The 10,983-nt window shown below is 40.7% G+C and overlaps 1 annotated feature.

The window, feature by feature from the left end:
* Nucleotides 468-3,258: an enhancer, noted in NCBI's record as "VISTA enhancer mm1111". NCBI's record gives its function as "enhancer in: hindbrain (rhombencephalon)[4/4] | midbrain (mesencephalon)[4/4] | forebrain[4/4] | branchial arch[4/4]" and the evidence as "EXISTENCE:transgenic organism evidence [ECO:0001131][PMID:17130149]".

The following is a 10,983-nucleotide window of genomic DNA, read 5'->3' as shown; positions in this document are numbered from 1 at the left end:
TGTTGGAGGAAGTGTGTCATCGTGGGGGTGGGCTAGCTGCCCATGAGACAGTCTTCTCCTGGCTGCCTTGAGGTCAAGCTGCAGAACTCTCAGCTCCTCCAGCATCATGTCTACCTGGACACTGCCATGCTTCCTGCCATGATGATAATGGACTGAACCTCTGAACCTGTAACCTAATCCCAATTAAATGTCTGTCCTTTATAGGAGTTGCCTTGGTCATGTCTCTTCACAACAATGGAAACTCAAACTAAGGCATCCCTGTTTAACAGATAAGGAGTCAGAGGTACAGAAAACTGGGTCACTTTGGTGTAGCTTTGTCTTGTCTGGGGTGGAGGGGAGTGGTAGACCTGGAATTAGCTCCTCCCACCGTCTGATAGCAGAGCTGGTTATCTTTCTGTTCAGTGAATGTGAATTTGACCCAAGGCCACCCGGATGGGAAAGCAGAAGTCAAATGGAAATATGTGAATGGCCCTCGGGAACACATTTCTATCTTTGCTGTATTGTCAGGAACATGAACATCCATACTAGCTGCTGCTGTCTTCTCTGCCCCTGGAGCACAGAAGTGAAAGACAGAATGGAGGAAAGCCCAGCTGGGGAACTCGCCGCTCTCAACTGCTCCTTTTCTGACCCTCCCCAATAACTGAAGACAGGATAATTTTAAACACAGAAAACGCTTCCTAATTACTTAACTCTACTAGACAGAACCATAGACAATGTAGCAATATGAATAATGTAGGAGAGGTTTTTATTTTTGATGACTGATAGGCAAATGTTCACAAATCTAAATTACTAAAAAGAATTAAGCTAATGACATACTACAAAGTAATAATCACCAATTGTCTATTGTACTGAAGGTGACAGGAAAATAATTCACTACTCTGCACACAGTCACCTAATGTCTCTTGGAGCTCACTGAATTCATCTTTTTTTTTTTTAATTAGCATCCTTTCTTCCTCTATTGGGGAGTTATCTCTTTTATCATGGCTTTAAAGGGGTCAGTTTTGAACATGAATGTAACACAGCTCCTGTGAGGTAGGAACTGGCTGCTGAGTCACCTGGCCACCAGAGCACCTTGAAAACGAACTTACAGGTTTGAAAAATTCCTGCCCCAGGTTTTACACAAGATAGTCTGTAATTCGAGATTCCCCCAATGACTGCACAAACACATTTAGTACATTCAGAAACATACCACTGAGAGATACTACTGAGAAGGCCACCACTCAGGGAGTAAGAAATAAATGTTACTTAAATTTGTATTTAAAATCACTATAACCAATAATACGATATCCCACAGAATTGTTGGAGCTAAGTTTATACAACTGGAACAATACTTCTATTCTTAACATATTCTACTTAAACCATCCTAGCTTGAAGCCTAAACCAGAAACGATTACAGCAATCTCACATATTTATAAGATAATTTCACGGATTGGCTTGTTTTTGAAAAAATAATGGGGTAGCGTGATAACTGTATGAGAATCCAGGCACATAGGTTTTTCCTTATACACGTGATAGCCAAGAGAATGGAATGTGTGCGTCAAGCCTGACACTCTCATGAGTATTCTGTCCATAAACAACAGCTTACATTGTTTGGAGAACAAGAAGATTTTTTTTGAAACACGGGGCTAGGCATAAGAACATTGTAAGTCAAAATAAAAAATCCATCCTGAGTTGTCAAAAAGCCCAGAGTCTGATACACGCCGATGGCAACATTTACAGCCCATGCATGAGTAAATAGACTCGCCAATTCACATCCACAGGCACGCACCGATACCCCAGACCAACGTGGGCACAGGCGGCCCTTTATGTCTACCCGGACTTGGCTTTTGCAGCTGCCCGTTTTCTCAGTGTTGTCTCCGGGGCAGTTTCCTGTTGCCATAGCTGATGGCCTGCCCACGCCTGCCTGGGCCTTTCAAGTGTCAACACTCCCAGGCCTGCTGCAGTGGTCAAATGCTTGTTAATGAGATATAGCAGCTGGGTAGGGGTGAACCGCTGAGAGGGATAAAGGAAGACCGCTGGTGCAGGAAGCGATGCCTTTTGAATCTTTTCAGCAGGGTGAAAGCTTTCAAATCAAAGCGGGTATGTTGTATTCATTAATAAACCCGAGTTCCCATGCAGTCACATTAAAGCCAGCAGTTTAACTTTGAGCCAGACAGGTGAATTTCCCCCTCGATTTTACCCCGAAAGACAATAAAGACGAAAACAAGGCTTTAGCGTGGGACAAAGGCGCACTTCCTCATCTGCGGGGCTGACCAGACTGCTGAACCAAACAAGGGGCTACTTGCTTTCTTTTTCAATTTATCCCTTTGTCCGTGTATTTGTGTGCGCGCGCGTGCACGCCCGTGTGCATGTTGCAAAGCTCATAGCAACCACTCTTGGTTCTCGGGTTCAGCATTTTGCACACACACACACACACACACACACACACACACACACACACACACACCTTTTAAAACCTATCAAAAACAGAATTAACAACTTAACAACTACTTGTGAGGGAAAAAACTACACGGGCATGAATATGGGGTCATATGGCTACTGGCTCAGATGAAACCTAGCTGTGCATCCCCACCCATCTACCCCCACCTCAACCTATTACTGGGACAGTTTCTCCAGGAAGCTGTGGGAGGTGACAGCATCATGAGACAGTGCTAACAGCTGGGAGAAGTCAGGAGAAGAAGAAAGAAAGAAAGAGAGAGAGAGAGAGAGAGAGAGAGAGAGAGAGAGAGAGAGAGAAAGAAAGAAAGAAAGAAAGAAAGAAAGAAAGAAAGAAAGAAAGAAAGAAAGAAAGAAAGAAAGAAAGAAAGAAAGAAGAGACATCTACAGCTTAACTGACAGGGTTACCTTTAAATTCCTTTGCTAGGAAATTGGGCCCAGAGGCAGTTTTACTAGGTTAATAAACAGTATCAGAGATGAATTATCTATTTTTGGGATTGGCTGGAAAATCCAGTATCAATGATGTGATTTTAGAAGCAGGGATGTGTATATTAGACCAAACACATACATTATTTCTCTGTTACCATTTTTCTTCACAATCTTATTGATAAACTAATTGGTAAGGCTTATCTAATACTGTAAATAAAAGATCATACCTATATATTATCCTAATTATCCCAATTTGCAACTGCAAGCAATTAAGAAATTAAGAGAAGAGGCATTCTTTAAAGCTCTCCAGTTTTTAAATTTTCATAAATTATTTTAAGTGTTGATTCTTAAGAGGTCTTCCTAATCTAATATAGGAAGAAAGTGGAAATGCCATTTATTGGGTACTATAATGTATCAGACATCAAACTAGATTCTTTAACACGAATACATACCCATATATAAATTTATATAAATATAAAATATACATAAACACATGCGTATGTAGATAGATAGATAGATAGATAGATAGATAGATAGATAGATAGATAGATGTATATATCTATAACAGGCTCTCAAGGAGAGGGAGATGGCTCAGTGGGTAATGAATGTGCTTGCCTCTCAAACAAGAGAATCTGAGTTTAGGACCCATGTAAAAGAAGCTGAGTGTAGTGATACATGCTTGCAATCCAAGCTGTAGGGAGGCACAGCTCACTGGTCAGCTAGTTTGGCCTACACAGTGAAGGCACAGGACACTGAGAGAACTTTTCTCAAGGGGAAAAAAAATGAAAGGCATTTGAGTGGCACCCAAGGATATCTACTTATCTCTACCAGTGCAAGCACGCATGCATGCACGCACGTACCAGCAGACAGACATACCTGAATCCCTTAACACACACACACAAGCACATAGACATGAAAACCACACAGACCTGCACCAGCATTCATAATGCTGTGACGTCTTTACTGATCAAGACCCTCCGTTGTGGAGAGCTCACATCAACTCCCCAAGGCTGTAAATGACAATCAAATTTCACAAGCACATTTGCCTTCTTCTGTTTTATGTTTTGCCTTTTGGTTCTCTGGCTGGACTGTTTTTGGCTATCACCCCTACCTACTGGTAAGGTCGGACAAAGAGAAGGAACCCCTTCACCATGTCCGAATTCGGTGTTGTCCACAAGTGTATCTGTGAGGGTAGTAGGTTGAGTGCATATTTGGGGGAGGGTAGTGCACGATTAAATAAATCATCAGAAAAATCTAAAAAAAAAAAAAAAAAAAAAAAGGAGCTGCCTGGTTTCCATGAAGCCTTCATTTCTTTTAAATTTAACAAAGATGTTTCTGTGAGGTATGTTTGTTTACATTCCGGAATTTAAGCAGTTCCCTGGGGTTAAGTACCTTTAAAGCTCCCAGGATGAGATTAGGACAAGGAATCCGAAGGGGAAGAGGCTAGTCTGGGAAAGTCCTTGATGAGAATCTGCAGCTTCTCCCTGCTCTTCATTCGGACCCAGCTTCTCTTCATAGCCACACTGGCGTCTATGTGCCTGCCTTAGGAACACGCACCCAGATACTTTCATACGGGTCTCCACCAGTTCTTTCCTCCTGCTCAGGGTCGGCCTGTATTCCACTGCCTTTGAATTTACTGGAGTCTAGTTGTTCCCTAGGAGAGCAAAACCCCAAGCATGCACAACCATCGAAGTACCTGTGTAAAACAAGAACCCTTGCTCCCTAAAGCGCACGTGCACGGAACGCAAGCTTGGCATTTGGGTCACTCCTGTTTCGTTCTTCCCTTTCTGCCACCCTCATATTGTCTCCTCTTTATGCCATGTTTTCTCGTTTATTGACTTTTTTTTTCATAAAAAAATATTTCAAGTGACAAGTAAGTAGCCCCTTCTCAAATACAACCTGCAACAACATGCCTGGATTACATTAGAGAATGCCTGAGGGTATCCCTAAAACCAGTGTGTGAACAGTCGACCTGACAGCAGCTAGGACCCCGGTGAGAGAGCTCCAGTTACCTAACTCCCCCAAGCTAATCAATGTAATCCCCATGACAGCACATTGTCAGACTCCAGGAACCTGCAGCCACCCTGGCAGGAGGGGGTGACCAGAGAGAGTCACCAGACTGCCCAACCCTTTGCTGTCAGCCCTTGACAAGATATGCCCTCGCCTCTGGCTCTGCTTTCAAACACTGAGAACCAGGAGGTCTTACAGAGGCAGACAGCTTAGATTTCGTAGAGCAAGTAAGTAAGCTTAACATGGAGGCAAAACCAGAGCGAAACCACAGAAAGAGATCAACAGCCAGTGTCCAAACCCCAGGAGGGGAAGGCAGCAGCAAAAGGAAACCAGATAGATCTGCACAGAGATTGGGGGAAACATCGGAACCAGCCGCACCAAAATGAAAACGTTTCCATATGAGCCCTCTGACTAGACTCTCCCCACTCGCCGACAATGTGAAGAGCATATACAGGAACAGTAGAGGAATTATTAAAATCCATTAACGGAGAAAAGCTGGCTGGACTGTGAGGACACCGTGTGTCTGAAGATTCTTCGAGCAGTCATGGTGTCAACCAACGGAAAATCTACATTTATTTGAAAAGCTAAGAACACCACTTGTCCCTATTGAAATGGCAGGCTTTGTGACCCTCGTTAGATACAGGTTATGTACATTGAAGAGCAGGAGAAATATGAAAACGTCCATTGACCCAGTCCCCATGCATGTATCAGTCTAGGATTTGTCTTGGCAGCCATGACTCCCAGAATGGGTTTATTCCCTATCAGGAACTGTGGGCCAAACCTAGAACTTAGAGGACCTGCTTTCTTGGTCTTGTTGGAAGTGTGTGCTTCAGTTTGATATCTCACTTTGAAATTACACATTAATGTCAAAAGTTATTATCACAAGTGGGTTTAGACAATTAAGAAAAATCTCTTAAAGATAAAAAGTAACCTTTTCTATAGCAATATTAACCCATTTCTGGGTATTTACATGAAGGCCATTTATAGCATGAGAATATAGCAGAAGACTCTCAAACACACAGGGTCATTTACCCCACTCCCCAAACGAACATACTGCATGTCTCAACATCATCAACTGTGGCTTCATCAAGTTTTCTTAGTTGGGACAAGTTTCCCAATGTCTGTGACTGACATTTTTTTGAAACAACACCTTTGCTGTTGGAATCTTGTTTGAAACTATTTAACCAAAAGAAAAGATTTGTAAAATTCCACTCTATCTAATTTCAAACAATACAGCCTAAGAAAATGGGGCTCATGTAGAAAATCACTACTGTTTGTGTTTATAGATTGCAATATGCCTTGGTTAAAGGGGGGAGCCATTAAAGAAATACAGAAGTCTTGGAGAGAAGTTTGGAATTTGAAAATACGTTCTATGGCCTCTACACAATGTGGGGAGGAGTTTTCCTGTTGATTGGATAACAACATGGAAACTAATATCTAATGGCTTAACTAGCAAGAAGGTCCTGTTGACTATCAGTAAAGGCTATGGTTAGATAACTATTTCTTATCTCTTGTTCAAAGCTCTACATCAAAGGACTATTATCGGCTGCTCAAGTGGACAGCAATGCTTTGGAAATGCCTTGGAACACTCCAGTGTGAGTAAAACCTGAGAGCTTCCTTTCTTAGGTTTGTAAAGATAGATTTGCTGAACACACAGAGAAAAAAAATGGTGCCCTTCTGGTCCCAGAAAAACTAGAGTTCAGAACAGGGAATAAGAACAGGGGAGGTCTCTGGGAAAGAAAGGAATGTAATGAGCAGAATACCACTATGTTTGCAAGTCTGAATTCTAAACTGGAAGTCATAGATTTTTTTTTTCTTTTTACACAACAAAAATCATTATTATCTGTTCCAGGAGTTTTCATGAATCTAGTAGATATTTGTTAAGCAGTTCTTTGCTACCAAACTCCATCAACGTGCTAGTGAAACCAAAAGAACAAAACAGGTGGGAATTCTTGCCTGGTGGAGCTGATAGCTACCCTAGACATTAGGACTTAGATTCATAATGAATACTGCTATGTTGAGGCCACCAATGGTGGTCTTAATCAACTCTGCCATTCTTTCCAATGACACACATTTAATACGTTACAGTTGGGGATTGGGGGAGTGGTTCTTGGTGGGTAAAAGTTTTGCTTCGCAAGCATGGAGATCTGAGCAGATCCCCCACCACCCACAGCAAAGTCAAGCCTGTTGTTTATCTGTAATTTCAGTATGGGGTGGAGAGGCAGAAGCAGGTAGATTGCAGGGACTCAGTGTCTAGTCAGCCTATCAGAAGTAGTTTGCCCCTAATTCAGTGAGAAACCCTGTATTAAAAAATAAAATGGAGAGCGATAGAGAAGCATTTCCAAAGTGTGTGTGTGTGTGTGTGTGTATATGTATATGTACATGTATATGTATATAGCCTTCAGAGCATATATATATATATATATATATTTATATATATCCTTCAGAGTCTTATGTACCAGTAGGCATACCTGTTCATACACACACATGCATATACCCTACTCCCAACCTTACAATTAATCTAATTGATACAGAAAGAGACTCCTTACGTAAAGTACTACTACTATTCATCGAAGTTTAAATGAAGGTTGAGTGTGAACATACATGCAGACATGTGTGAGTGCGTGTTGATTAATGTTTGGGCAAGGGAAAAAAGGCATTTTAAAATGTGGAATTCCCCACAATATCACAGAGAAGGAATTGATTGAGGAAGAAGGCACTGATCTTAGAAGCATTCAGTCTTTTTCACCTCCAAAATAACAGGGCTGATGGAGGGGAGAAAATTTATTTTCTACGTTGCTGGGGATGTTTCCCCTGGGACCACATGGCTGCAGGTTACCAAGCTCAGAGTAAGAGAGAAACCCATCAGGGATATGCCCTGACTGGGAACAAGTCAGAGGATGTGAAAAGATGACCTACTTCCCAAGAGGAAAGGAGTCTGGAATCGGAATGTTTAATAAGCAGTAATTCTACTTTGTGTGTGTGTGTGTGTGTCTGTAAGACCTGACATACATATTACCTAGCAATAATAAATTTAAATTTGCAAAGTACAGTGACAGCATTCTTAATATCTATAAGCCGTGACTTGTTACACTTTTTATAAGCTTTGAAGCAATAATAAAGCAATCATTGGGGGGAAATCCTTATCTTTGAAGATAAGGATTCGGAGATTAAATGAGACCTACTGTATTTTCAAGTGCAGAGACAACAAGGGAGTTCTCTACAGAATATGCCCGTCTGTCTGAAGCCCTCTCTTTCACTTTGGCGCCCTTACTAGATGGGTCACGCAGCATTGCCTATGTCATGTGATGTATCTGCTTTCCAAAACCTTATTCTTGGGGTCCTCAGTAATTTTTATCCAGTAACTCGAGGAAACACAAATTAATAATTGCTGAGGAGAGCGTTAACCCTCTAATTTTAATCTTAGCCAAATACTGTACAAATGATATTCAGTTGTTCACACTCAATTCCATCTTAGCCGTATTTCAAGATAAAATTTATGAGCTATTGCCAAGCTTATAACCTAAAATGTCAATACCTTACTTTAAAAAAAAAATCCTGAAATCTATAACATGGGTGCCTGCCTGCCTGCCTGCCTTCCTTCCTTCCTTCCTTCCTTCCTTCCTTCCTTCCTTCCTTCCTTCCTTTCCTTCCTTCCTTCTTTCTTTCTTTCTTTCTTTCTTTCTTTCTTTCTTTCTTTCTTTCTTTCTTTCTTTCTTTCTCTTCCTTCCTTCCTTTCTTTCTTTCTTTTTTTTTACTTTTATTTTTTATTAGATATTTTCTTTATATACATTTCAAATGCTATCCTGAAAGTCCCCTATACCCTCCCTCCGCCCTGCTCCCCTATCCACCCACTCCCACTTCTTGGCCCTGGCATTCCCCTGTACTGAGGTATATAAAGTTTCCAAAACCAAGGGGCCTCTCTTCTCAGTGATGGCCGACTAGGTCATCTTCTGCTACATATGCAGCTAGAGACACAAGCTCTGGGGGTCCTGGTTAGTTCATATTGTTGTTTCAAGTGTTTATTAGCTGTTTCTTTAAAGATGTTTTTAACGTGTGTGTGTGTGTCTGCGTGTCTGTGTGCTATGTGCACAGAAGTACAGGTACTCATGGAGCCAGAAGAGGGCGTCAGATCCTCGGGCTGGAGGTACATGTAAACTGCCAGTCTTTGGTGCTGGAAACTGACCTCTGGTCCTCTGTAGAGCATTACACATTCTTAGCCGCTGGATCATCTTTCCATCTGTTCTGATTCAGTGAATCTCTTGCTATTGGCACATACTAAAACTTTCTTTATAGAAGTGATACTATTTTATTTTCTTTTTCCAATGAATTAACATAACTGAAATAGCCCAACTAAATAATGCCTACCAAAAAAAATCCCTTTTTGATTATATTTTTTAAATGTATTTGACTTTTATTTAAATACTTAAATTTAAACAATTTGTGCTCAATGGCCAATGGTCTATATTTGAAGTAGCAATCTTTTACTCCTTACAGCATTTTAGGGCAATGGATAAAGGAGAATCATTTAAGGCTATCGTCAGGATGGGGAAACATAAAGGCTGGGTCTAGCTGGCTGAAATATAACTGATACAATCCACTGTCTCCCAAAGGACTGAGCCACAAGACTATAAACCCTGAAAATGACTGGTGTGATTAGATTAATCATGTCAAATATAGTTTATCAATCACTTATAGACAGACATCTAAAGTTCATATTGTCTCAGCTCCTCCTAACTAATAGAACCTAACTGACAGTCCCTTGGAAAACATCACTGAAAATACAAGTGTTCCTCACCTTGAAAGCCAGATAAAATTCCATGCCCTCAAAAATAAATAAGTAAAAAAAATTTAATAAAATAACCCAAACTATAATGGAAATTGTCTATAAGTTTCCCTTAAGTCATATGCTGATTTATGCAAGTTATCATTTTTTGACTTGCAAAACCTTGAATTATCTTGGTGATTCACATTCACAATCAGTGGAACATACGAGCGTGGAGTTAAAACCCCAGCATTTATTGAATGCTTAGCACAAAGGGCTTGATGGCCATACCATAGGCTGTTGTAGACCCAAAATCTTTTATCCACAATGATTCTATGGAAAAGATAGCCAATCTGGCCATGCCAGTCACAAGACTGACCCCAACCATGATTACAGAATAAACCTCTAGAGACAGCCTGTCAAGGCTCTGTGTCCTGTCTAATCTCTGCAATGTGGATTATGGAGAATCTACTCACAAGTCACAGCTGAAGGCTGGTTTTTCACTTCCTTATCTGAGAAAATTTCATTTTTTGAATATCAAAGAATATTTAAACTATTCCAAGTATTTCAAGAGAGCTTTTGGCACAGAGCTCCCCACCTCAAGAGTTTACAGTTGCTGCCACCTATAGGCCCAATCTCAAGAGGAAAGGCTGGGGCTGGTACAAGCATAGGAAGTAGCTCACAAAGATTTTTCTTATTTAAAAAAAAAAAGTGTCTGGTCACCACAGACTTCTTCTAAAGGGAGGGTTGAAATGATAAATAACATTGGTTTCACCAGTGATAGTCTTTTTAATCCACCCAGTTGTGGCAGAAACTTAACAGCATCCGCCTTTCCACTCACAAAGTAAGGAAGCAAAAAAGCAGACAGCCAGTTAGCCACATCTTCAGGCACACGTAACTGTGACTGACCTGGCTTTGCATCTGTCTGGCTTCTTTGCAAACGCAAAGAGTAGGTGTTAAGAGCACTCATCCCCAAATGACTACTGCATGAATTAATGCATCTGAATTAATCCACCATTATTTAGTTAAGCAGATCTACCCATTTATGATGCCTGCGTATTGCAAAACATCACGTTGTACATTATTCACACACACGTTTTTTGTCTAAACATTTTTAAAATAGAAACACTTTCTTAGAAAGTTAGAAAATTAAACTAATGATTTCTATGAGTGACTTTTATGTATCTAACACAGAGATTGCTCTTACGTTATTCCTTATCCTGCTTCAGCTGACAAGTGATAGAGCAAACTTTGGAAGGCAATTTTTTTCCATTTTTTCCCTTTCTCAATAGCTACCTTGTCTCTGTGTACATACAAGTGCATTGGGAACTTGACAAAATATT

Source organism: Mus musculus, chromosome 14 (genome assembly GCF_000001635.26).
Source record: "Mus musculus strain C57BL/6J chromosome 14, GRCm38.p6 C57BL/6J".
Lineage (NCBI taxonomy): Eukaryota > Metazoa > Chordata > Mammalia > Rodentia > Muridae > Mus > Mus musculus.
Note: the sequence above shows the minus strand (reverse complement) of the source record. Positions and strands in the feature narration are given on the sequence as shown.